Source organism: Lissotriton helveticus, chromosome 12, assembly GCF_964261635.1.
Source record: "Lissotriton helveticus chromosome 12, aLisHel1.1, whole genome shotgun sequence".
Classification (NCBI taxonomy): Eukaryota; Metazoa; Chordata; class Amphibia; order Caudata; family Salamandridae; genus Lissotriton; species Lissotriton helveticus.
The window spans coordinates 913,782,156-913,805,935 of record NC_136073.1 but is presented as its reverse complement, the minus strand read 5'-3'; positions in this window follow the sequence as shown (position 1 = coordinate 913,805,935).

Here is a 23,780-nt window from a genome sequence, read left to right as displayed (position 1 = left end):
GACCGGTTTCTGCCATTTCAGGCGTCTTCGGCCCGGCTTGCTTGAATCCTGATGGTGCAATGAGCAAGGGACTCACATCTGAGTATACCCTTCCACGCTTAGGGTGGACAAAATAATTAACAACAAGGGGTGGTGATGGACAGAGTCTCTGAATTAAGCAGAGTACTCTCACCCAGTCAAGAGATCAGGGCTAGATCCAACACCGTTTTTTAGCTCATTGCACCATCCCAGTTTCAGAACCTGGCTGTATGCAAATTAGTCTGTCCCTGGCCCAGTGCATCATGGGAACAGGGCAGACCAGACTACAAAAGCCAATTCTTACACTGGGAAGGAAACAAGCTTCCGGGGACCGGTTTCTGCCATTTCAGGCGTCTTCGGCCCGGCTTGCTTGAATCCTGATGGTGCAATGAGCAAGGGACTCACATCTGAGTATACCCTTCCACGCTTAGGGTGGACAAAATAATTAACAACAAGGGGTGGTGATGGACAGAGTCTCTGAATTAAGCAGAGTACTCTCACCCAGTCAAGAGATCAGGGCTAGATCCAACACCGTTTTTTAGCTCATTGCACCATCCCAGTTTCAGAACCTGGCTGTATGCAAATTAGTCTGTCCCTGGCCCAGTGCATCATGGGAACAGGGCAGACCAGACTACAAAAGCCAATTCTTACACTGGGAAGGAAACAAGCTTCCGGGGACCGGTTTCTGCCATTTCAGGCGTCTTCGGCCCGGCTTGCTTGAATCCTGATGGTGCAATGAGCAAGGGACTCACATCTGAGTATACCCTTCCACGCTTAGGGTGGACAAAATAATTAACAACAAGGGGTGGTGATGGACAGAGTCTCTGAATTAAGCAGAGTACTCTCACCCAGTCAAGAGATCAGGGCTAGATCCAACACCGTTTTTTAGCTCATTGCACCATCCCAGTTTCAGAACCTGGCTGTATGCAAATTAGTCTGTCCCTGGCCCAGTGCATCATGGGAACAGGGCAGACCAGACTACAAAAGCCAATTCTTACACTGGGAAGGAAACAAGCTTCCGGGGACCGGTTTCTGCCATTTCAGGCGTCTTCGGCCCGGCTTGCTTGAATCCTGATGGTGCAATGAGCAAGGGACTCACATCTGAGTATACCCTTCCACGCTTAGGGTGGACAAAATAATTAACAACAAGGGGTGGTGATGGACAGAGTCTCTGAATTAAGCAGAGTACTCTCACCCAGTCAAGAGATCAGGGCTAGATCCAACACCGTTTTTTAGCTCATTGCACCATCCCAGTTTCAGAACCTGGCTGTATGCAAATTAGTCTGTCCCTGGCCCAGTGCATCATGGGAACAGGGCAGACCAGACTACAAAAGCCAATTCTTACACTGGGAAGGAAACAAGCTTCCGGGGACCGGTTTCTGCCATTTCAGGCGTCTTCGGCCCGGCTTGCTTGAATCCTGATGGTGCAATGAGCAAGGGACTCACATCTGAGTATACCCTTCCACGCTTAGGGTGGACAAAATAATTAACAACAAGGGGTGGTGATGGACAGAGTCTCTGAATTAAGCAGAGTACTCTCACCCAGTCAAGAGATCAGGGCTAGATCCAACACCGTTTTTTAGCTCATTGCACCATCCCAGTTTCAGAACCTGGCTGTATGCAAATTAGTCTGTCCCTGGCCCAGTGCATCATGGGAACAGGGCAGACCAGACTACAAAAGCCAATTCTTACACTGGGAAGGAAACAAGCTTCCGGGGACCGGTTTCTGCCATTTCAGGCGTCTTCGGCCCGGCTTGCTTGAATCCTGATGGTGCAATGAGCAAGGGACTCACATCTGAGTATACCCTTCCACGCTTAGGGTGGACAAAATAATTAACAACAAGGGGTGGTGATGGACAGAGTCTCTGAATTAAGCAGAGTACTCTCACCCAGTCAAGAGATCAGGGCTAGATCCAACACCGTTTTTTAGCTCATTGCACCATCCCAGTTTCAGAACCTGGCTGTATGCAAATTAGTCTGTCCCTGGCCCAGTGCATCATGGGAACAGGGCAGACCAGACTACAAAAGCCAATTCTTACACTGGGAAGGAAACAAGCTTCCGGGGACCGGTTTCTGCCATTTCAGGCGTCTTCGGCCCGGCTTGCTTGAATCCTGATGGTGCAATGAGCAAGGGACTCACATCTGAGTATACCCTTCCACGCTTAGGGTGGACAAAATAATTAACAACAAGGGGTGGTGATGGACAGAGTCTCTGAATTAAGCAGAGTACTCTCACCCAGTCAAGAGATCAGGGCTAGATCCAACACCGTTTTTTAGCTCATTGCACCATCCCAGTTTCAGAACCTGGCTGTATGCAAATTAGTCTGTCCCTGGCCCAGTGCATCATGGGAACAGGGCAGACCAGACTACAAAAGCCAATTCTTACACTGGGAAGGAAACAAGCTTCCGGGGACCGGTTTCTGCCATTTCAGGCGTCTTCGGCCCGGCTTGCTTGAATCCTGATGGTGCAATGAGCAAGGGACTCACATCTGAGTATACCCTTCCACGCTTAGGGTGGACAAAATAATTAACAACAAGGGGTGGTGATGGACAGAGTCTCTGAATTAAGCAGAGTACTCTCACCCAGTCAAGAGATCAGGGCTAGATCCAACACCGTTTTTTAGCTCATTGCACCATCCCAGTTTCAGAACCTGGCTGTATGCAAATTAGTCTGTCCCTGGCCCAGTGCATCATGGGAACAGGGCAGACCAGACTACAAAAGCCAATTCTTACACTGGGAAGGAAACAAGCTTCCGGGGACCGGTTTCTGCCATTTCAGGCGTCTTCGGCCCAGCTTGCTTGAATCCTGATGGTGCAATGAGCAAGGGACTCACATCTGAGTATACCCTTCCACGCTTAGGGTGGACAAAATAATTAACAACAAGGGGTGGTGATGGACAGAGTCTCTGAATTAAGCAGAGTACTCTCACCCAGTCAAGAGATCAGGGCTAGATCCAACACCGTTTTTTAGCTCATTGCACCATCCCAGTTTCAGAACCTGGCTGTATGCAAATTAGTCTGTCCCTGGCCCAGTGCATCATGGGAACAGGGCAGACCAGACTACAAAAGCCAATTCTTACACTGGGAAGGAAACAAGCTTCCGGGGACCGGTTTCTGCCATTTCAGGCGTCTTCGGCCCGGCTTGCTTGAATCCTGATGGTGCAATGAGCAAGGGACTCACATCTGAGTATACCCTTCCACGCTTAGGGTGGACAAAATAATTAACAACAAGGGGTGGTGATGGACAGAGTCTCTGAATTAAGCAGAGTACTCTCACCCAGTCAAGAGATCAGGGCTAGATCCAACACCGTTTTTTAGCTCATTGCACCATCCCAGTTTCAGAACCTGGCTGTATGCAAATTAGTCTGTCCCTGGCCCAGTGCATCATGGGAACAGGGCAGACCAGACTACAAAAGCCAATTCTTACACTGGGAAGGAAACAAGCTTCCGGGGACCGGTTTCTGCCATTTCAGGCGTCTTCGGCCCGGCTTGCTTGAATCCTGATGGTGCAATGAGCAAGGGACTCACATCTGAGTATACCCTTCCACGCTTAGGGTGGACAAAATAATTAACAACAAGGGGTGGTGATGGACAGAGTCTCTGAATTAAGCAGAGTACTCTCACCCAGTCAAGAGATCAGGGCTAGATCCAACACCGTTTTTTAGCTCATTGCACCATCCCAGTTTCAGAACCTGGCTGTATGCAAATTAGTCTGTCCCTGGCCCAGTGCATCATGGGAACAGGGCAGACCAGACTACAAAAGCCAATTCTTACACTGGGAAGGAAACAAGCTTCCGGGGACCGGTTTCTGCCATTTCAGGCGTCTTCGGCCCGGCTTGCTTGAATCCTGATGGTGCAATGAGCAAGGGACTCACATCTGAGTATACCCTTCCACGCTTAGGGTGGACAAAATAATTAACAACAAGGGGTGGTGATGGACAGAGTCTCTGAATTAAGCAGAGTACTCTCACCCAGTCAAGAGATCAGGGCTAGATCCAACACCGTTTTTTAGCTCATTGCACCATCCCAGTTTCAGAACCTGGCTGTATGCAAATTAGTCTGTCCCTGGCCCAGTGCATCATGGGAACAGGGCAGACCAGACTACAAAAGCCAATTCTTACACTGGGAAGGAAACAAGCTTCCGGGGACCGGTTTCTGCCATTTCAGGCGTCTTCGGCCCGGCTTGCTTGAATCCTGATGGTGCAATGAGCAAGGGACTCACATCTGAGTATACCCTTCCACGCTTAGGGTGGACAAAATAATTAACAACAAGGGGTGGTGATGGACAGAGTCTCTGAATTAAGCAGAGTACTCTCACCCAGTCAAGAGATCAGGGCTAGATCCAACACCGTTTTTTAGCTCATTGCACCATCCCAGTTTCAGAACCTGGCTGTATGCAAATTAGTCTGTCCCTGGCCCAGTGCATCATGGGAACAGGGCAGACCAGACTACAAAAGCCAATTCTTACACTGGGAAGGAAACAAGCTTCCGGGGACCGGTTTCTGCCATTTCAGGCGTCTTCGGCCCGGCTTGCTTGAATCCTGATGGTGCAATGAGCAAGGGACTCACATCTGAGTATACCCTTCCACGCTTAGGGTGGACAAAATAATTAACAACAAGGGGTGGTGATGGACAGAGTCTCTGAATTAAGCAGAGTACTCTCACCCAGTCAAGAGATCAGGGCTAGATCCAACACCGTTTTTTAGCTCATTGCACCATCCCAGTTTCAGAACCTGGCTGTATGCAAATTAGTCTGTCCCTGGCCCAGTGCATCATGGGAACAGGGCAGACCAGACTACAAAAGCCAATTCTTACACTGGGAAGGAAACAAGCTTCCGGGGACCGGTTTCTGCCATTTCAGGCGTCTTCGGCCCGGCTTGCTTGAATCCTGATGGTGCAATGAGCAAGGGACTCACATCTGAGTATACCCTTCCACGCTTAGGGTGGACAAAATAATTAACAACAAGGGGTGGTGATGGACAGAGTCTCTGAATTAAGCAGAGTACTCTCACCCAGTCAAGAGATCAGGGCTAGATCCAACACCGTTTTTTAGCTCATTGCACCATCCCAGTTTCAGAACCTGGCTGTATGCAAATTAGTCTGTCCCTGGCCCAGTGCATCATGGGAACAGGGCAGACCAGACTACAAAAGCCAATTCTTACACTGGGAAGGAAACAAGCTTCCGGGGACCGGTTTCTGCCATTTCAGGCGTCTTCGGCCCGGCTTGCTTGAATCCTGATGGTGCAATGAGCAAGGGACTCACATCTGAGTATACCCTTCCACGCTTAGGGTGGACAAAATAATTAACAACAAGGGGTGGACAGAGTCTCTGAATTAAGCAGAGTACTCTCACCCAGTCAAGAGATCAGGGCTAGATCCAACACCGTTTTTTAGCTCATTGCACCATCCCAGTTTCAGAACCTGGCTGTATGCAAATTAGTCTGTCCCTGGCCCAGTGCATCATGGGAACAGGGCAGACCAGACTACAAAAGCCAATTCTTACACTGGGAAGGAAACAAGCTTCCGGGGACCGGTTTCTGCCATTTCAGGCGTCTTCGGCCCGGCTTGCTTGAATCCTGATGGTGCAATGAGCAAGGGACTCACATCTGAGTATACCCTTCCACGCTTAGGGATGCACTGGGCCAGGGACAGACTAATTTGCATATAGCCAGGTTCTGAGCTGGGATGGGGCAGTGAGATAAATAACGGTGATGGATCAAGCCCTTATCTTTGGACTGGGTAAGAGTGGTCTGCTTAATTCAGACACTCTGTTCATCACCACCCCCTTTTCTGTATCGTTTTTGGCCACTATAGGTGTGGCAGGGTATACTCAGACATGAGTCCCTTTCTCACTGCTCCATCAGGATTCAAGCAAGCCGGGCCGAAGAGGCTGAAATGCCAGAAACCGGTCCCCGGTAGCTTGTCTCCTTTCTGGTGAAGAATTGGCTTTGTAGTTTGGTCTGCCCTGTTCCCATGATGCACTGGGCCAGGGACAGACTAATTTGCATATAGCCAGGTTCTGAGCTGGGATGGGGCAGTGAGATAAATAACGGTGATGGATCAAGCCCTTATCTTTGGACTGGGTAAGAGTGGTCTGCTTAATTCAGACACTCTGTTCATCACCACCCCCTTTTCTGTATCGTTTTTGGCCACTATAGGTGTGGCAGGGTATACTCAGACATGAGTCCCTTTCTCACTGCTCCATCAGGATTCAAGCAAGCCGGGCCGAAGAGGCTGAAATGCCAGAAACCGGTCCCCGGTAGCTTGTCTCCTTTCTGGTGAAGAATTGGCTTTGTAGTTTGGTCTGCCCTGTTCCCATGATGCACTGGGCCAGGGACAGACTAATTTGCATATAGCCAGGTTCTGAGCTGGGATGGGGCAGTGAGATAAATAACGGTGATGGATCAAGCCCTTATCTTTGGACTGGGTAAGAGTGGTCTGCTTAATTCAGACACTCTGTTCATCACCACCCCCTTTTCTGTATCGTTTTTGGCCACTATAGGTGTGGCAGGGTATACTCAGACATGAGTCCCTTTCTCACTGCTCCATCAGGATTCAAGCAAGCCGGGCCGAAGAGGCTGAAATGCCAGAAACCGGTCCCCGGTAGCTTGTCTCCTTTCTGGTGAAGAATTGGCTTTGTAGTTTGGTCTGCCCTGTTCCCATGATGCACTGGGCCAGGGACAGACTAATTTGCATATAGCCAGGTTCTGAGCTGGGATGGGGCAGTGAGATAAATAACGGTGATGGATCAAGCCCTTATCTTTGGACTGGGTAAGAGTGGTCTGCTTAATTCAGACACTCTGTTCATCACCACCCCCTTTTCTGTATCGTTTTTGGCCACTATAGGTGTGGCAGGGTATACTCAGACATGAGTCCCTTTCTCACTGCTCCATCAGGATTCAAGCAAGCCGGGCCGAAGAGGCTGAAATGCCAGAAACCGGTCCCCGGTAGCTTGTCTCCTTTCTGGTGAAGAATTGGCTTTGTAGTTTGGTCTGCCCTGTTCCCATGATGCACTGGGCCAGGGACAGACTAATTTGCATATAGCCAGGTTCTGAGCTGGGATGGGGCAGTGAGATAAATAACGGTGATGGATCAAGCCCTTATCTTTGGACTGGGTAAGAGTGGTCTGCTTAATTCAGACACTCTGTTCATCACCACCCCCTTTTCTGTATCGTTTTTGGCCACTATAGGTGTGGCAGGGTATACTCAGACATGAGTCCCTTTCTCACTGCTCCATCAGGATTCAAGCAAGCCGGGCCGAAGAGGCTGAAATGCCAGAAACCGGTCCCCGGTAGCTTGTCTCCTTTCTGGTGAAGAATTGGCTTTGTAGTTTGGTCTGCCCTGTTCCCATGATGCACTGGGCCAGGGACAGACTAATTTGCATATAGCCAGGTTCTGAGCTGGGATGGGGCAGTGAGATAAATAACGGTGATGGATCAAGCCCTTATCTTTGGACTGGGTAAGAGTGGTCTGCTTAATTCAGACACTCTGTTCATCACCACCTCCTTTTCTGTATCGTTTTTGGCCACTATAGGTGTGGCAGGGTATACTCAGACATGAGTCCCTTTCTCACTGCTCCATCAGGATTCAAGCAAGCCGGGCCGAAGAGGCTGAAATGCCAGAAACCGGTCCCCGGTAGCTTGTCTCCTTTCTGGTGAAGAATTGGCTTTGTAGTTTGGTCTGCCCTGTTCCCATGATGCACTGGGCCAGGGACAGACTAATTTGCATATAGCCAGGTTCTGAGCTGGGATGGGGCAGTGAGATAAATAACGGTGATGGATCAAGCCCTTATCTTTGGACTGGGTAAGAGTGGTCTGCTTAATTCAGACACTCTGTTCATCACCACCCCCTTTTCTGTATCGTTTTTGGCCACTATAGGTGTGGCAGGGTATACTCAGACATGAGTCCCTTTCTCACTGCTCCATCAGGATTCAAGCAAGCCGGGCCGAAGAGGCTGAAATGCCAGAAACCGGTCCCCGGTAGCTTGTCTCCTTTCTGGTGAAGAATTGGCTTTGTAGTTTGGTCTGCCCTGTTCCCATGATGCACTGGGCCAGGGACAGACTAATTTGCATATAGCCAGGTTCTGAGCTGGGATGGGGCAGTGAGATAAATAACGGTGATGGATCAAGCCCTTATCTTTGGACTGGGTAAGAGTGGTCTGCTTAATTCAGACACTCTGTTCATCACCACCCCCTTTTCTGTATCGTTTTTGGCCACTATAGGTGTGGCAGGGTATACTCAGACATGAGTCCCTTTCTCACTGCTCCATCAGGATTCAAGCAAGCCGGGCCGAAGAGGCTGAAATGCCAGAAACCGGTCCCCGGTAGCTTGTCTCCTTTCTGGTGAAGAATTGGCTTTGTAGTTTGGTCTGCCCTGTTCCCATGATGCACTGGGCCAGGGACAGACTAATTTGCATATAGCCAGGTTCTGAGCTGGGATGGGGCAGTGAGATAAATAACGGTGATGGATCAAGCCCTTATCTTTGGACTGGGTAAGAGTGGTCTGCTTAATTCAGACACTCTGTTCATCACCACCCCCTTTTCTGTATCGTTTTTGGCCACTATAGGTGTGGCAGGGTATACTCAGACATGAGTCCCTTTCTCACTGCTCCATCAGGATTCAAGCAAGCCGGGCCGAAGAGGCTGAAATGCCAGAAACCGGTCCCCGGTAGCTTGTCTCCTTTCTGGTGAAGAATTGGCTTTGTAGTTTGGTCTGCCCTGTTCCCATGATGCACTGGGCCAGGGACAGACTAATTTGCATATAGCCAGGTTCTGAGCTGGGATGGGGCAGTGAGATAAATAACGGTGATGGATCAAGCCCTTATCTTTGGACTGGGTAAGAGTGGTCTGCTTAATTCAGACACTCTGTTCATCACCACCCCCTTTTCTGTATCGTTTTTGGCCACTATAGGTGTGGCAGGGTATACTCAGACATGAGTCCCTTTCTCACTGCTCCATCAGGATTCAAGCAAGCCGGGCCGAAGAGGCTGAAATGCCAGAAACCGGTCCCCGGTAGCTTGTCTCCTTTCTGGTGAAGAATTGGCTTTGCAGTTTGGTCTGCCCTGTTCCAATGATGCACTGGGCCAGGGACAGACTAATTTGCATATAGCCAGGTTCTGAGCTGGGATGGGGCAGTGAGATAAATAACGGTGATGGATCAAGCCCTTATCTTTGGACTGGGTAAGAGTGGGCTGCTTAATTCAGACACTCTGTTCATCACCACCCCCTTTTCTGTATCGTTTTTGGCCACTATAGGTGTGGCAGGGTATACTCAGACATGAGTCCCTTTCTCACTGCTCCATCAGGATTCAAGCAAGCCGGGCCGAAGAGGCTGAAATGCCAGAAACCGGTCCCCGGTAGCTTGTCTCCTTTCTGGTGAAGAATTGGCTTTGTAGTTTGGTCTGCCCTGTTCCCATGATGCACTGGGCCAGGGACAGACTAATTTGCATATAGCCAGGTTCTGAGCTGGGATGGGGCAGTGAGATAAATAACGGTGATGGATCAAGCCCTTATCTTTGGACTGGGTAAGAGTGGTCTGCTTAATTCAGACACTCTGTTCATCACCACCCCCTTTTCTGTATCGTTTTTGGCCACTATAGGTGTGGCAGGGTATACTCAGACATGAGTCCCTTTCTCACTGCTCCATCAGGATTCAAGCAAGCCGGGCCGAAGAGGCTGAAATGCCAGAAACCGGTCCCCGGTAGCTTGTCTCCTTTCTGGTGAAGAATTGGCTTTGTAGTTTGGTCTGCCCTGTTCCCATGATGCACTGGGCCAGGGACAGACTAATTTGCATATAGCCAGGTTCTGAGCTGGGATGGGGCAGTGAGATAAATAACGGTGATGGATCAAGCCCTTATCTTTGGACTGGGTAAGAGTGGTCTGCTTAATTCAGACACTCTGTTCATCACCACCCCCTTTTCTGTATCGCCTGTGTTAGTAAGGCTGTCTCCCAGTTGAGTGCATTCAACAGATTTTATATAACTTGTGGCAGACACCACTCCGCCCATGTTTTACAAATTTTTAAGGTTAAAATCCCTCCTTCACTAACATATGCTGCCGAGGTATTGAATATGGTTTATTGGCTCTCCTTTGATAAGGCGGGAGGACAAATCCTGCATCAAATTTGCAATTTAAATTCTTTGGCCGCTGCACATGTTCTAAGTCTTGAATTTGGTTTAGCTTTGTCTTTTATTTTATCCTTGGCGGCGGCTCTGTGGTGGGGAAATTCCCTCTTTTTGGGGGGGGGAGGGTACACTTAGGGCTGCCTTGAGAATACAAATTTTTGAAAACTAAAAGATCAATCAACGTTTTTTAGATCTTTGGTAGTTACACATGAAACATTTGGTCCTGATTTGAATCCCGCTTCTCCTATACCCAAGTCTATACTGAAACAGCTTTTAAAGAAAGTCCATATCCTCTGCTTCCCCTAAGAGAAGTCACTGGTATCTGGGATAAAATACCAAGAGTGAAAAGATTCAGCGAAATGTGCAAATTACAAATTCAAGATCTAAGTCATGTTTTATTTGTATGGACAAAGTTGCAAAGTGTTAGGCGTGTGTTCTTAAAGCAATTTTTTTATCAAATCCAATATTCACTCTGCCCAGGAAACACAATCTCTGGTTCTCTCTCCCCGAATGAAATGGTTTGTCATAATATATATACATTTTTAAAAACATTTCTGCCTATTTATTAGGAAATCTTTTATAGTAATTTTATTTATGTGTTACAATATGTGAGTTGGTTGGATACTTGATTGTCTTATGTATTTATTGTACTATTTGCACATTATTCAGCACACTCGATATAAGAATTACCCTTGGGAGGTACCGATGCATTATGGAAGAATTTTATATTGTATGCAAAGTTTGTATTTTTTAATCTATTGCTGTGTTTTTGTGGACCTCCGTCGGAGTTCCAAAACAAAATAAACAAATTGAATTGTATTGCAATACCAAAGATGAGTTTTTTTCCTGGATCCAAAAAGTGTTTTAAAAACATGTTTTCATGAAGTTTTAACTTAATCCACAGTTTTAATGATGATTATTAGAAGGTTTTCTCCAACAGTATTGAAAGTGCTACACAATTTTGCATGAAAACTAAACAATGGAAAGAATGTGATAGCAATTCAACTGCAAGAAAAACAACATTGGCAAAACTATACACCTGTCTGTAACCTTTTAAATGCGGTGGATGACTGGTTGTGTCCACTGCATTACCTCTGTAGTGAAAACGACATCTAGGATTGTCTACCATTAAAAAACAAAAAACAAAGTTGAGGCAGGTGGAGTAAGCTTCCTTCATACCCAATTGAGGATCACCCGCTCGACACAAAGGAAATTTGCTTTGAATGGAGGAGCTGCCCCCAGGTTTGGTCAAGTGCTCACCCCGTGCCAAAAGAGTCTTTGTGTCTCTCTCAGAAGTGATTTTGGGGAGTTTACCACCAACATTTCCCCCCTGTGGGAGCATAAAGATCAGTTAATGTACAACAGCCAATAAAAAACAATAAAATAAGGGTTGCGGGCATCCAGCCAGGCACCAGACCCTGTCCCCAGCCTATAATGCCAAAAGCATGAAGTATGCCCATGGATATTAAGAGGGAAATTTGATTATTTTTTATGTAGTTTTGGCATATGGGCTAACACTTTCTTCTTGCATTGGTGAATGGTCTCACAGTTCTGGCTCTTGGCCAACAAACCTTGTGCATTTCTAAACCTAGGGACATAGATGAATCCACGGTGGTGTGGTTTGCAGGAACCCTGCTCATTTTCTTACAAAATGCCCAGTAAACATCAACCTGAAAGGGAAAGTTCCAGAGTATTCGACTACCCCCAAAATTTGTACCACACAGCTTTCCTACAATTATTCTCTTACAAAAGTACCCCACAGTGATTCAGTGCTCAGAGGGATCACTCCTCACAATATCAATGCTAATATCTTGGGATGGATACTAACGCAGAACTGTGGCCATTTTTAAATCTGGCCATTGATGCTGACAGCCATAAACCGTTGAAGAATTCACCATTGCTTTGAAATCCCTTATTGAACTTTCTTGAAAACAATCACACTGGTTACAGAATGTTGGTTATTCTTTCCAACACAGGCATCACCTTCATACCTGAAAACAATGTAGTGATGACGTGGGGTCAAATTTCATCAACTGCTGATCTAGAACACTCTCCTGGTCCTCCAAAAGGATCACTGGAAGGTGATGACTGGAGCCCTAGTCCTGCCGGCTTCACACAGACTACAGCAACGCCACTCACACGAGCTACCACAAATATCAACATCAGATTACAATTGAATGTTACACATGTGCATAGATCTAGGCACTACATTCACCCTGGTTGAATGAAGAAAACCATTGATTCTGAATAGTAACTTGCACTGGAGTAGTTTACACTTTTGACTAAGTTAACCTCAGTAGTAAGTCCTACACAATGCCAACCACTGGTACTGCAACACCTTCCCTACAAAATGATGGAGGTAAGGAGAAAAAATAAAGTTAAAATGAATTATTATTTTTAAATAATTAAAAAATATACAGCTATGTAATTTAATGTGAAACAATAAATACAAATAATAGATATTTATTATTATATTTTTCTAAAAAACGAAATACCTCACTTTTAACCTTAAAAATGTAATGATGTTTATTAAAATATAAATCAATTAATTATAATCAATTAAATTCATCACTTTTAACAATTAATAATGCAAGAGAAATAATTTTTTCGTTAGGTAAAAATGTATTTTTAATTTAAACTTCAGAAAAGATTCTTCTAATGTAATATAATATCCTTGCTACAGGATTTAGAGACAGTGCAGTTAATCCACCAAGTAGGTGCCTCTACTCATGAGAAAGAACATATCCTTGATCCTAGCTTTTCTAATGACTTAAAGATTCAGGTTAACTTACCGATTCCAGTACCTTGGTCGGACCACCACTTTACACCTTTTACATCATTTACATTGGCAAAGCCATCAATACGAATGCCATAATAACTGTAAAAAAGTGGAGAGGAAATGAAGGATATCCTATGAAACATCTTTAAGAACTGAATATAAAATTGACCATCAGACACTATCATAATGAAACAAAAAAAGTCCTGGCCAAAGATGAAGAGTTGGTGGTCTACTTTGCAAATGGCTCAAACTTGGAATACCACCAACTAGTGCCCTGTCTGAAAAAAGTGTCTAATTGTATTGTATTGTAATTACATTTGTATAGCGCTTACTACCTCTGATGAGGTGTTGAAGCGCTTTTTTCGGCGAGTAGCATTCTACTTCTGGACCCATAGAGGATTAGTGTTAAATTAGTATAGTGAAACATGCACGTAAATTTTAAGTGGTGGAGAGGTTAGTCAGTAATTTGGATTTAGAAGGGCAGCAGAAAGATAGAAGAGGAAAAAAGGTTTGTATTTACATAGCGATTGTTACCCCTGTTGAAGGACGCTACTCCGGAAACCCATAAAGGATTAGAGCTGAATTAGTATGGTGAAATATGATAGCAATTTGAGTGGTGGATATTAGTCAGTTATTTGGAGTGAGAAGGATAGCGGAAGGATAGAAGGGGAAGAAAGGTTTACATTCATATAGCACCTGTTAGTCCTGATGAGTGTTGAAACGCTTTTCTGGCCAGTAGCACGCTACTCCGGAACCCATAAAGGATTAGTGTTGAAAATTAGTATAGTGAAATATGAAGTAATTTGAGTGGTGGATATGTTAGTCAGTTATTTGGATTGACAGGGGTTGGGGAGGGGTAGAAAAGGGGAAGAAAGGTTTGCATTTATATAGCACTTGTAACCCTGATGGGGTGTTGAAACACTTTATTGTCGAGTAGCACACTAATCTGGAACCCATAAATGATTAGTGGAGAGTTAGTGTAGTGGAATATGAGAAGTGAACATGTTAGGGATAGAAGAGTGAAGGATCTTTTTTTATTATTTCTTTTTTTAGGTCATAGCAGTAGGAGGAGGATTTTGCATGAGTAAAAAGGGTTTTTGGAGGGGATGAGTCAGAGAGAATTGCTTAGAGAGGTTTGTTTGGGGGATCGGTATAGTAAAAGAGGTGTCAGATGATGCAAGGAGGGGTAGAGTAGGAGAGAGTCGAGAAAATTGTATTTTGGGGATCATAGTAGTGGTATGGGTTTTGGGATAAATGAGAGAGTGGATGTAGAGGATATATTATTAGATGTATAGGGTGAGAGATAGGGTAGTGCATTGGAAAGAGTAGTTTAAAGTGTTTGAGATGAGTCAGAAAGTTGGGTTAGAAGATATATCGAGAGAAGTATAGACTGAGAACTAGGGTAGTGCATTGGAAATGCCAAATTAGAAGAAAGAGATACATATATAGATCCATAATTACATTGAAAGTATATAGACGCATAAAGGAGGCAAGCATATGTAGATTAAAGATATTGTTAGAGCTACAAGACAGACACACGGATCCAAGTACATGGAGGTATATAGATGCACAATGGAAGCAAGTACAGACCAAAGATGATTTTTTTTAACAACATCATTATTCTACATGTTTATACAAAGCATTATACAAAAATAGGAACATATCTATAGTGAAAATAAATTGTGGGTGGGTATTACTGAATGGGAACATGGGCAGCATTTCTGACCCTGGTCTTGACCAGTCTCGAACAGGCTCAAACAGGCAACTGCCCTTTTCCTCTCCACCCTTAACAGACCCAAACAAGCAACTGCCCTTGTGCTCTCTGCCCTTAACAGGCTCAAACAGGCAACTACCCTTGTCCTCTCCACCCTTAGCCTCAATACCCAGGCTGAGACGCCCTAACCCTAGCCTTTCATTGCCCTTGTAATCAGGTGACCCCTCCAGCCAATGGGAATCCTAGCCTTAACACTATACAATCACAATACTACCCCTAAAACCTGGAACCAGTAGGAGACCAGGACCTTACAGCCAAACTTAGCCCTAGTCCAAAGAACCAATCAATTAAAAAAAAACTGATCTCTATGTCCAATAGAGGCCCTAGCCCTACCAGTAGTCCCAACCCAAATCAAAGCAACTAATGGTGCAGGAAGCCCTGGTCCCTACTTCCAATAAAAACACAAACCCTACTCTTAGTCCCACACCTAGTCCAGCAACCAATCACACCAGAAGCCCTAATCGCTGCCTCCAATTAAAGGCCTAACCCTAGCCCTAGTCCCACCCTAGTCCCAACAACCAATAACACGGGAATTAGTCACAGTCCCTAGTTCCAATTGAAATCTTAACCTTAGCCCTAATCCCAACCCTACATTTATTGAATTACAGACCCAGAAACCAAACAGAACCCTCAAAATACCCAACCACTGAGGAAACTAACCCTCATCCAATAGAAACACCAGATACAACACCATCAGTGTACACATGTACCAAACAGTAGCAGACTATATAACGTCCCAGCTACCTCAGGCAAGGTCCGCCCGTCATCCTAATGGGGCCCATAATCTTTAGTAGATAAGATACATTTTAATAAACCACTCAGACACTTATGTACTTTAGATTAGTTCATTAATACGCTAAGTAAATAAAGTAAATAACTTCGTGGAACATTGTATATGACTTAGAACATGCTGGCAATTCATATTTGTTCATGGAGAACAAATGAAGCATGTCTATTTTTGATTCTATCCAACGGTTCCACCAGAGGCCACTATTCATTCCAGCATTTTGAGAAATACTGAAATTTTTAAGGATGTTGTTATTAGGATGTAATAATTATCCTCCTCCCCTGACAGTATTGCTTCTAACACCACAAAGCCTCTTTCAAAAAGCTGTATCTGCCGGACTACTGTGCAAATCACGGGAGATGCAAACCCACGGACATTAAACTTGATGAGAAGATATTGCAAACATGTCAGATCCTGCCTTAACATTACTGGTAGACATTTCTGTAATATTTAAAATTCCTCTGAGTTTTCTTGCGAATGGGAAGCAGAAACGTAGGCCCTTATTTAGGGGGACTTGGCATAGGGCAGCCTAGCAAGTCACCTTCCTGTCCTGCCCTATGCCATAGTGAAAGAGCAGGAAGGAACCATGGGTAAGTAATACGGTGCATTCCCATCCTTTCTTCCTGGGCTGGTGCCATTTCCGCCTGTGTTGTTGGCAGGATTGCTTTTGTACAAGAAGGGACACCTTCCTGCACACAAACAATTGTAAGAGGTATTTTCCTCTTTCTATATGAGCTACAGAATGAAGCACATATAGACAGGGAAATAAATGAGGAAACATAAAGTTATGTCTCCTCCTTATGCCTCACCTCAGGAGGTGTAAGGATTTGTCGTTTCCCATGGTGTGCATGATCTTTTATATCTGGAGCTGCATCAAAATCCAAGGGGGTTGCTAAGGAACACCCACCTTTACGCCCATGGAACATCTCCTGAGCACAGAATAAGGCAACACAGCGATTTACGCTTCCTTGTCGTACTGCATAGCTTGAGGAAACCCAAAGTCATGAAAATTTGCTTAGCCTGACCTCATAAATATGATTTAATAATCTGAGCCACTATAGCCTCACAAATAGTGATGCTATGGTGGCACCAGAGTTGATCTAATGACTTGCTATGTAAAGATATTGCGTTCTAACGTTGTAATGACCGCGTTGTAATAGAACCCTATGTAGTAGCATGCGTAGTACCATGCTGACAACTCTTGTGTTTTACGCTGACACCTCTAGTGTTGTTTGTTGACACCTCTTGTGCTGTATGCTGACACCTCCTGTGTTTTACTCTGACATCGCCTGTGCTTTATGTTGACAACTTTTGTGTTGTATGCTGACACCTCTTGTGCTGTATGTTAACACCTCTTGTGTTGTATGCTGACAGCTCTTGTTCTGTATGCTGACACCCCCTGTGTTTTACTCTGACACCGCCTGTGCTTTATGCTGACAACTCTTGCGTTGTATGCTGACACCTCTTGTGTTTAATGCTGATACCTGTTGCGTTGCATGCTGACACCTCTTGTGTGCGATGCTGCCACCTCTTGTCTTGTATGCTGACAGCTCTTGCGCTTTATGCTGACACCTGTTGTGTTGAATGCTGACAGCTCTTGCGTTTTATGCTGACACCTCTTGTGTTGAATGCTGACAGCTCTTGCTTTTTTATGCTAACACCTCTTGTGTTTTATGCTGATACCTGTTGCGTTGCATGCTGACACCTCTTGTGTGCGATGCTGCCACCTCTTGTCTTGTATGCTGACAGCTCTTGTGTTTTATGCTGACAACTCTTGTGTTGAATGCTGACAGCTCCTGCGTTTTATGCTGACACCTCTTGTGTTTTATGCTGATACCTGTTGTGTTGCACGCTGACACCTCTTGTGTGCGATGCTGACACCTCTTGTGTTGAATGCTGACAGCTCTTGTGTTTTATGCTGACACCGCCTGTGCTTTAAGCTGACATTTCTTGTGCATTACTACACTCTGGCAGGCAACAACTTGCGTAGCAATAATACAGTTTAGTGGCTGATTACACCTTCAGAGTAAACACCCAGTAGTGGTGTTTCAAATGCGTGTAATTTCTTTTTTACGTAATTATATGAAAAATTGAAAAAATGACGTAAAATGCAAATTGGTAATTTTCAGCCTGATTCATGTACGGGCCGTTTTGCGTGTCCCTAATAGCGATTCATAGCGACTCGCTATTGAGGAAACGCAAAACGGCATTCATGTACTTTCCGGGAAAAAAATAGCGACTCGCACGCGGGCGCTAAATCCGTTAGCGACTAACTAAAATCGCAGAAACCTGCGTCGGGATCTGCTACCTGCGTCGGGAATGCGACTCGCAATCTCGTGCGATTGGGAATGCGACTCGCAATCTCGTGCGATCGGGAATGCGACCCGCATTCTCGCGCGATCGGGAAAACGGGAAGTCGCTTTCCGAGCACAGTGATGACATCACAACCAGGAAGCAGGCAGTTCCCACCCCCAAACACCACAGTGAGGCAAACCTTCGAGGGAGCAAGTCGGAAAGCAGCCGCTAAACCAGCGATAGCGACTTCACTAACGACTTCAATAGCGACCTAACTGCTGCCATGTCTGAGGAACCTGTCCCTGGCCCCAGCAACAGCGCAGGACGAAAGAGAAAGCTGAAGTTCTCAGAGCAGGAGCTCGAGAACCTGATAGAAGGGGTGGTGGCCAACCATGACAGACTCTTCGGGATCAACTCCAGGAAGGTCCCAGAGCAAGACAAACGGAGGATCTGGCTGGGAATAGCCTCCAGCGTGAACTCGGTGGGTGTGGCCGATAGGTCATTGGAGGAGCTTAAGTAGCGATGGTATGACCTCCGAGGTCGTGCCAAGGAGAGGGTGGCGGAGCGCCTTTGAGAGGCATCGGGCACTGGAGGTGGTGGACCGACAGTCCCACCCAACACACCCTTGGAGGACCAGGTCGAGAACACCCTTGAGAGGGAGGCGTGCGTTGGCGTCACCCCTCTGGACTCCTCCCGCCCCACCCAAGACACCCAAGGTAAGTGGCATGCGACTGCGACCCTGTCCCCTATGACCGTCCCTGAACAGATAGGCTCACTTATTGGCCCTTAGTCATGCCTTTGTTGCGCATCAGGGAATGCCCTGAAGCATTGTGGGAGATGTAGTATGTCCACAATGTAGTAGTACCACAATGCAGCCAGACAGGTCCCAAAGTACGCAAATCCACAGCCATCCAGGGAATGTCACCCAGCATGCATGTAACATCAGCACGTCTGGCAGTCACATGCAACTAATGAGTATCCACTTACCCTCACAGGTGGCGCAGAAAGCAGTGACAGCGAGAGGCTGCAGATAGATGAGGAGGCCCAGGAGGAGGATTCACAACCGGAAACCCAGGCACCAGCCCCTGCCGCTGCAACAACACCAGCAGCCAGGCCCCCCACCGTTGTGGCCCCTGCATCTGCCATCCCACCCGCAGCCAAGGCCAGGCCCCCCACCGTTGTGGCCTCTGCTTCTGCCATCCCACCCGCATCCAAGGCCAGGCCCCCCACCGTTGTGGCCTCTGCTTCTGCCATCCCACCCGCATCCAAAGCCAGGCCCCCCACCGTTGTGGCCTCTGCTACTGCCATCCCACCCGCAGCCAGAGCCAGGCACCCCACAAATGTGCCTCCAGTACCTGCCGCACCTGCAACGCCTGCTGTGACACCACCTGCAGCTGGTGCTACGTCATCTGGGCCTGCGACAGCGGCAACACAGCGGCCAGCCACTGTGATAGGCCAGCAGAGCAGGCGTGGGAGCTCTCACCATCACACCACAGCTCCAATCAGCAGGAGGGGCAATGGACAGCGCCATGCCTGTATGAGCGTAGAGAGGCGCATGCTCAGGATCCATCAGCGCCAGTCACAGCAGCAAGGTGCCATACAGCTCCAGCTGCACAAAATTGGGCGCAATGTGGCGGGAGTGGGAGACCGCATGGACCGCATGACGGCGGCCATGGGCCGCATGACTGCAGCCATGGAGGCAAACACTGCTGCGATGAGCAAGCAGCGCAGGGCAGCAAGCCGGCGCCACCACCAGCTCATGAGCCGGCTGGCCTCCTACAGCCGGTCAAATTATGTGGCTGCAAATGCCACCTCCCAGTTGTCACGCCGGTCACTCACACAGCAGCACCAACTAGTTCAGGGCTGTGAGGACATCACCAGGGTCCTGGAGCACCTAACCACCGCGGTGACGGCACTACACCCTCCAGCTCTACCTGCCACTGTAGGGGGTGACGATGGCAGGGAGGGGGCTTCAAGCGTCAGCAGCCAATCTGCAACACTAGTCCCGCCACTTAGGCGCAGCACCAGGGCAACGCCTGGCACAGGTGCCCCGGAGGAGGATGAGCCTCAGAGGCGGCTGGGCATAACGCGCAGGAGGCGCACTTGACTCTGCCCGAAAAACACAGGCACAGGCTGACTATAAGCCTGCCATTGACTTGCACACTGCAGTATGAAGGAATACTGTTGGTTGTAAATAGTTGTACTGATTACCTTTTTCTTGTGAATGAAACAAATATATTTATTTTGCTGCACACATTAGCCTTGTGTGATCATTACATTTTGCATGCAATTGTGATATGTGGGGTGGGGGTAGAGGGTGGGCTAGAAATTGTTCGCTGTGATGTGGTTGCGACGTCTGTGGCCTTCAGCTGGGTTCTCCCCGCGTGCATGGTGCGCATGTGCTGGTGGCCAGTCGTCCCCTTCTGATTCACTGCCTGAGATCTCAACAGGTATCCGGCGCTTGGTTGCAATGTTATGAAGCATTGCACAGACAGCCACAATGCGGCAGCAGGCAGCAGGACTGTAATACATGGCCCCACCTGTCTTGTGCAGTATACGGAACCTGCTCTTGAGCAGGCCAAATGTCCTTTCTATACAGTTCCTTGTCCGGATGTGCGCAACATTGTAGCGCTGTTGCTGAGGTGTGGCAGGGTTGAGGTAAGGGGTCAGGAGGTATTCCCGTAGGGCGTAGCCACTGTCACCTGAATGAGAGGAGCAGATGTTGAATGCCTGTGCAGCGCAGTGCCTTCATTGCAATGTGACATTGTCGACAAAGTGTACTTACCAAGTGGGTATCCTTCCCCAAACTCTCCCCTGAGCAGTCGTGTGTGGAGTCCGCTGTGCCTGAAGATAAAGGAGTCATGGGTACTCCCTGGGTACTGGGCGACAATGTCAGTGATGATGGTCTTGGCATTGCAGACCATCTGTATGTTGAGGGAGTGGTAGGACTTCCTGTTGCGGTACATATACTCCGTGGCAGCTGGTGGGCAGATGGCGACGTGGGTACAGTCTATGCAGCGGAGGACATGGGGAAAATGGGCTACATTGTAAAATTGAAGTTTTGTCAGGTCCAATTCCTGTTGGCTCGTGGGAAATGTGATGTGGCGGTGGAGCTAGGTGAGCATGGCGTCAACGAAAGTGTGGAGGCAGCGTGACATGGTGGGCTGGGATATCCCCCCAGCAGCCGCTACTATGCCCTGGAAACTGCCGGAGGCCAGGAGGTGCAGGCTGCACAATACCTGCACATGTGTAGGCACCGAATTGTTCCGCCTTGTTGGGTGCTGCATGAGGGGGTCAAGTTCATGTATCAGCCAGATGATCATTTCCCCATTCAGCCTGTATTTAGCATATATCTGTTCTCTGGTTTGGCCCAGCAAGGTGACCCGCTGCCGGTAAATCCTTTCCTGCCTCATGTGTCTCCTCCGTGCTGCTCGCTGTAGCCTTCGCCGCCTCACCACCATGTACATTCCTGGCATTGTGGAACGCCTAATGCTGCTGCTGAATGTCCTTATGTGTGATTGGTCAGGCCTGGACCTGTTGGTGATTGGCCAACTGTTTTTCAAATTTTTGTTAATCATGGCTTTTATGGTTACCACCTGCTTTGAGTTGTCCTTAATTTGCGCCGCGCTAAATTGCGATTTTGGGTTTTTCCGCTATTGTATATTTTTCATGAATGCCGATTGAGAATATATTGCGTTTCGCTATTCATTTCGCAGATTCCGTGGTTGGTCGCTATTTCCGTATCGCTAATGCGCGACTACCGGGACTCTGCGACTATTATAGCGTAATCGCTATTATAATCGCTATTCTGTGTTTGCGAATTCGCTATTTTGTACTTGAATGCCGATTCCGTTTTTTGCACCCGCATTTGCATTTTCGCAGCCATTGCGGGCGCTATTTCGCTTCATGAATCAGGCTGTTTGTTCTTTATTTTAGCACAAAAAGTGTCTTTTCTTTAGATTTTGTTTTTAAGGACGCATTTTGAAAAAAGCAGCTTACATTCTGGTGTTCTTATGCACTCATTGTAATTTTTACAGTAAATGGCATGTTTACTGGTAATTTTAACTGTGAATGCAAGTACTTACATGAAGCTGCATAAGGGCGTAATTTCTGTAACAAACATAAAGCAAAATTCAAGAATTTACACAAATTATGCTGATGTAATTTAAATTCCACCCAGGCCTGGCAATGATCTGGTGCCACCATCCTGAGAAGCCTGCGAGCAGCAGGTGCATCCCCAGTGGAGAGTCTGGAAAGGGGACACAAAGAGACTTGAGAAGAACCACTGTGCATGAGTACATACAGCTTCCTAGTTTCTTTGCGGCTCTGTGAGGGCTATTATTAATATTGTATAGAATGCATTTACCTTGCGCTGCTTGATTCTGCTCGGGGCTCGTCTCCCTTTTGCCTCGCACCACTCCGGACACCAATTCCGACCGGGTAGCGCCCATCTTTGACCTGACTCGCGCTATCCACGGTCAGCGGTCCAGTTGTTGCTCGATTCCTCCGGCACTGGGCAAACCTACTTAGAGGGGCCCATTGTGAGAGAACGCTGCTACTGTGAGCTCCTTACCTCTAGTGCTAGTGCCTGATTTGCTTTTAATTCTGCCCTTCGCTGTTTGTTTTATTTTTTCTGTGTGCTTGAGGGAATTTGGGGGGGAGTGCCTGAATTTTGTTATTGGACCTGACTCGCGCTATCCGCGGTCAGCGGTCCAGTTGTTGCTTGATTCCCCCGGCACTGGGCACTCCCTATTTTAATGTGCCTTGGCTGCTCGCGCAGCGGGCGCGCCAATTGCGCGCCGAAGGCACGCCTAAGGCAAGCCCGTCTGCGCCCGTCAGCGCTAAGGCAGGGCTCAGGGCAAGCCATGCTGCCGGTTCGGATCCCACTCACCATAGTGGTTCGCGGATCCGGTATTCCAGCTCGGTACTAAGGTCCCTGCGAGGCCCATGCTGTGCCACCTATCCCACGTTTACTGTAGACCCGGTGAGTGTTCTGGCTTGTCGAGATTGTGGTTTTCTTCCTTCCATCCAGCTTCGGTTGGAGGCACGGCGCATCGATTCTCGCCTTCCGGCCAGTTTTAAAGCCTGCCTCGTTAATTCCAGATCTCTCAAACAGCATCATGTTGACATTTCCAACTTGGTTTTGGATACTGACCTTGATCTCCTATTTGTTACGAAGACCTGGTTAGATGCATTCTCTAACCCTATTGTCACCCTGGCCACCCCCTCTGGGTACAAAATACATCGGTTTGACCACCCATTGGGGAGAGGGGGGGTTGTTGCCATATTGTATAGAAAATGTTGGGTCCTTCAGGGGGAAGTATCTAATAATTGGGTAGGCTGTGAGGCTTTGGCCTTCAGCCTGCAACTGTCGCCCCATTTCACCTTGGGTGGCTCTTTACTATACCGCCCTCCGGGTCCTGCGGGGGCCTTTTTGGACTCTTGTGGTGACACTATAGCGGAGAGAGTCCTACGGTTTTCCAATTTCCTTCTGCTGGGCGACCTTAAACTTCATCTAGACTCGACAGAGTCGCCTGATGCTGCTGATTTCGGGATATTCTCCAGTTAGCTATGCTCTCCCAATGGGTGAGTGATCCAACCCATAAGGGGGGCCATACTCTGGACCTCATTTGCTCCAACTTCCCAGTTTTGGTCCAAAAACCCCTCCCGGTCACCTGGACAGATCACTTCCCAGTATTCTTTTCGTGGACAGCCCTGTGAGAACGCCAACCACCATCCTGCCACCGCGTCCCGAAGGCCAGGAATATTGATGCTGCGCTTCTGAGCGCTAAGCTGGTGGCCTCGCGCCCGACCCTTGGGAGTACTCTATCGGAGAATGTTACTACGTTTTCGAGCTGGATTAGTGATGCTGTCATGAGCCTTTCGGCCTCTGGCCCCTGTAAGTTGGGGAGAGAAATCCCCTCCAAGCCTTGATTCACCGCAGAGTTGAGGGATCTCAAGCACTCTGGTTCGGGTGACGGATGGGTCAAGCATCTAATAAGTG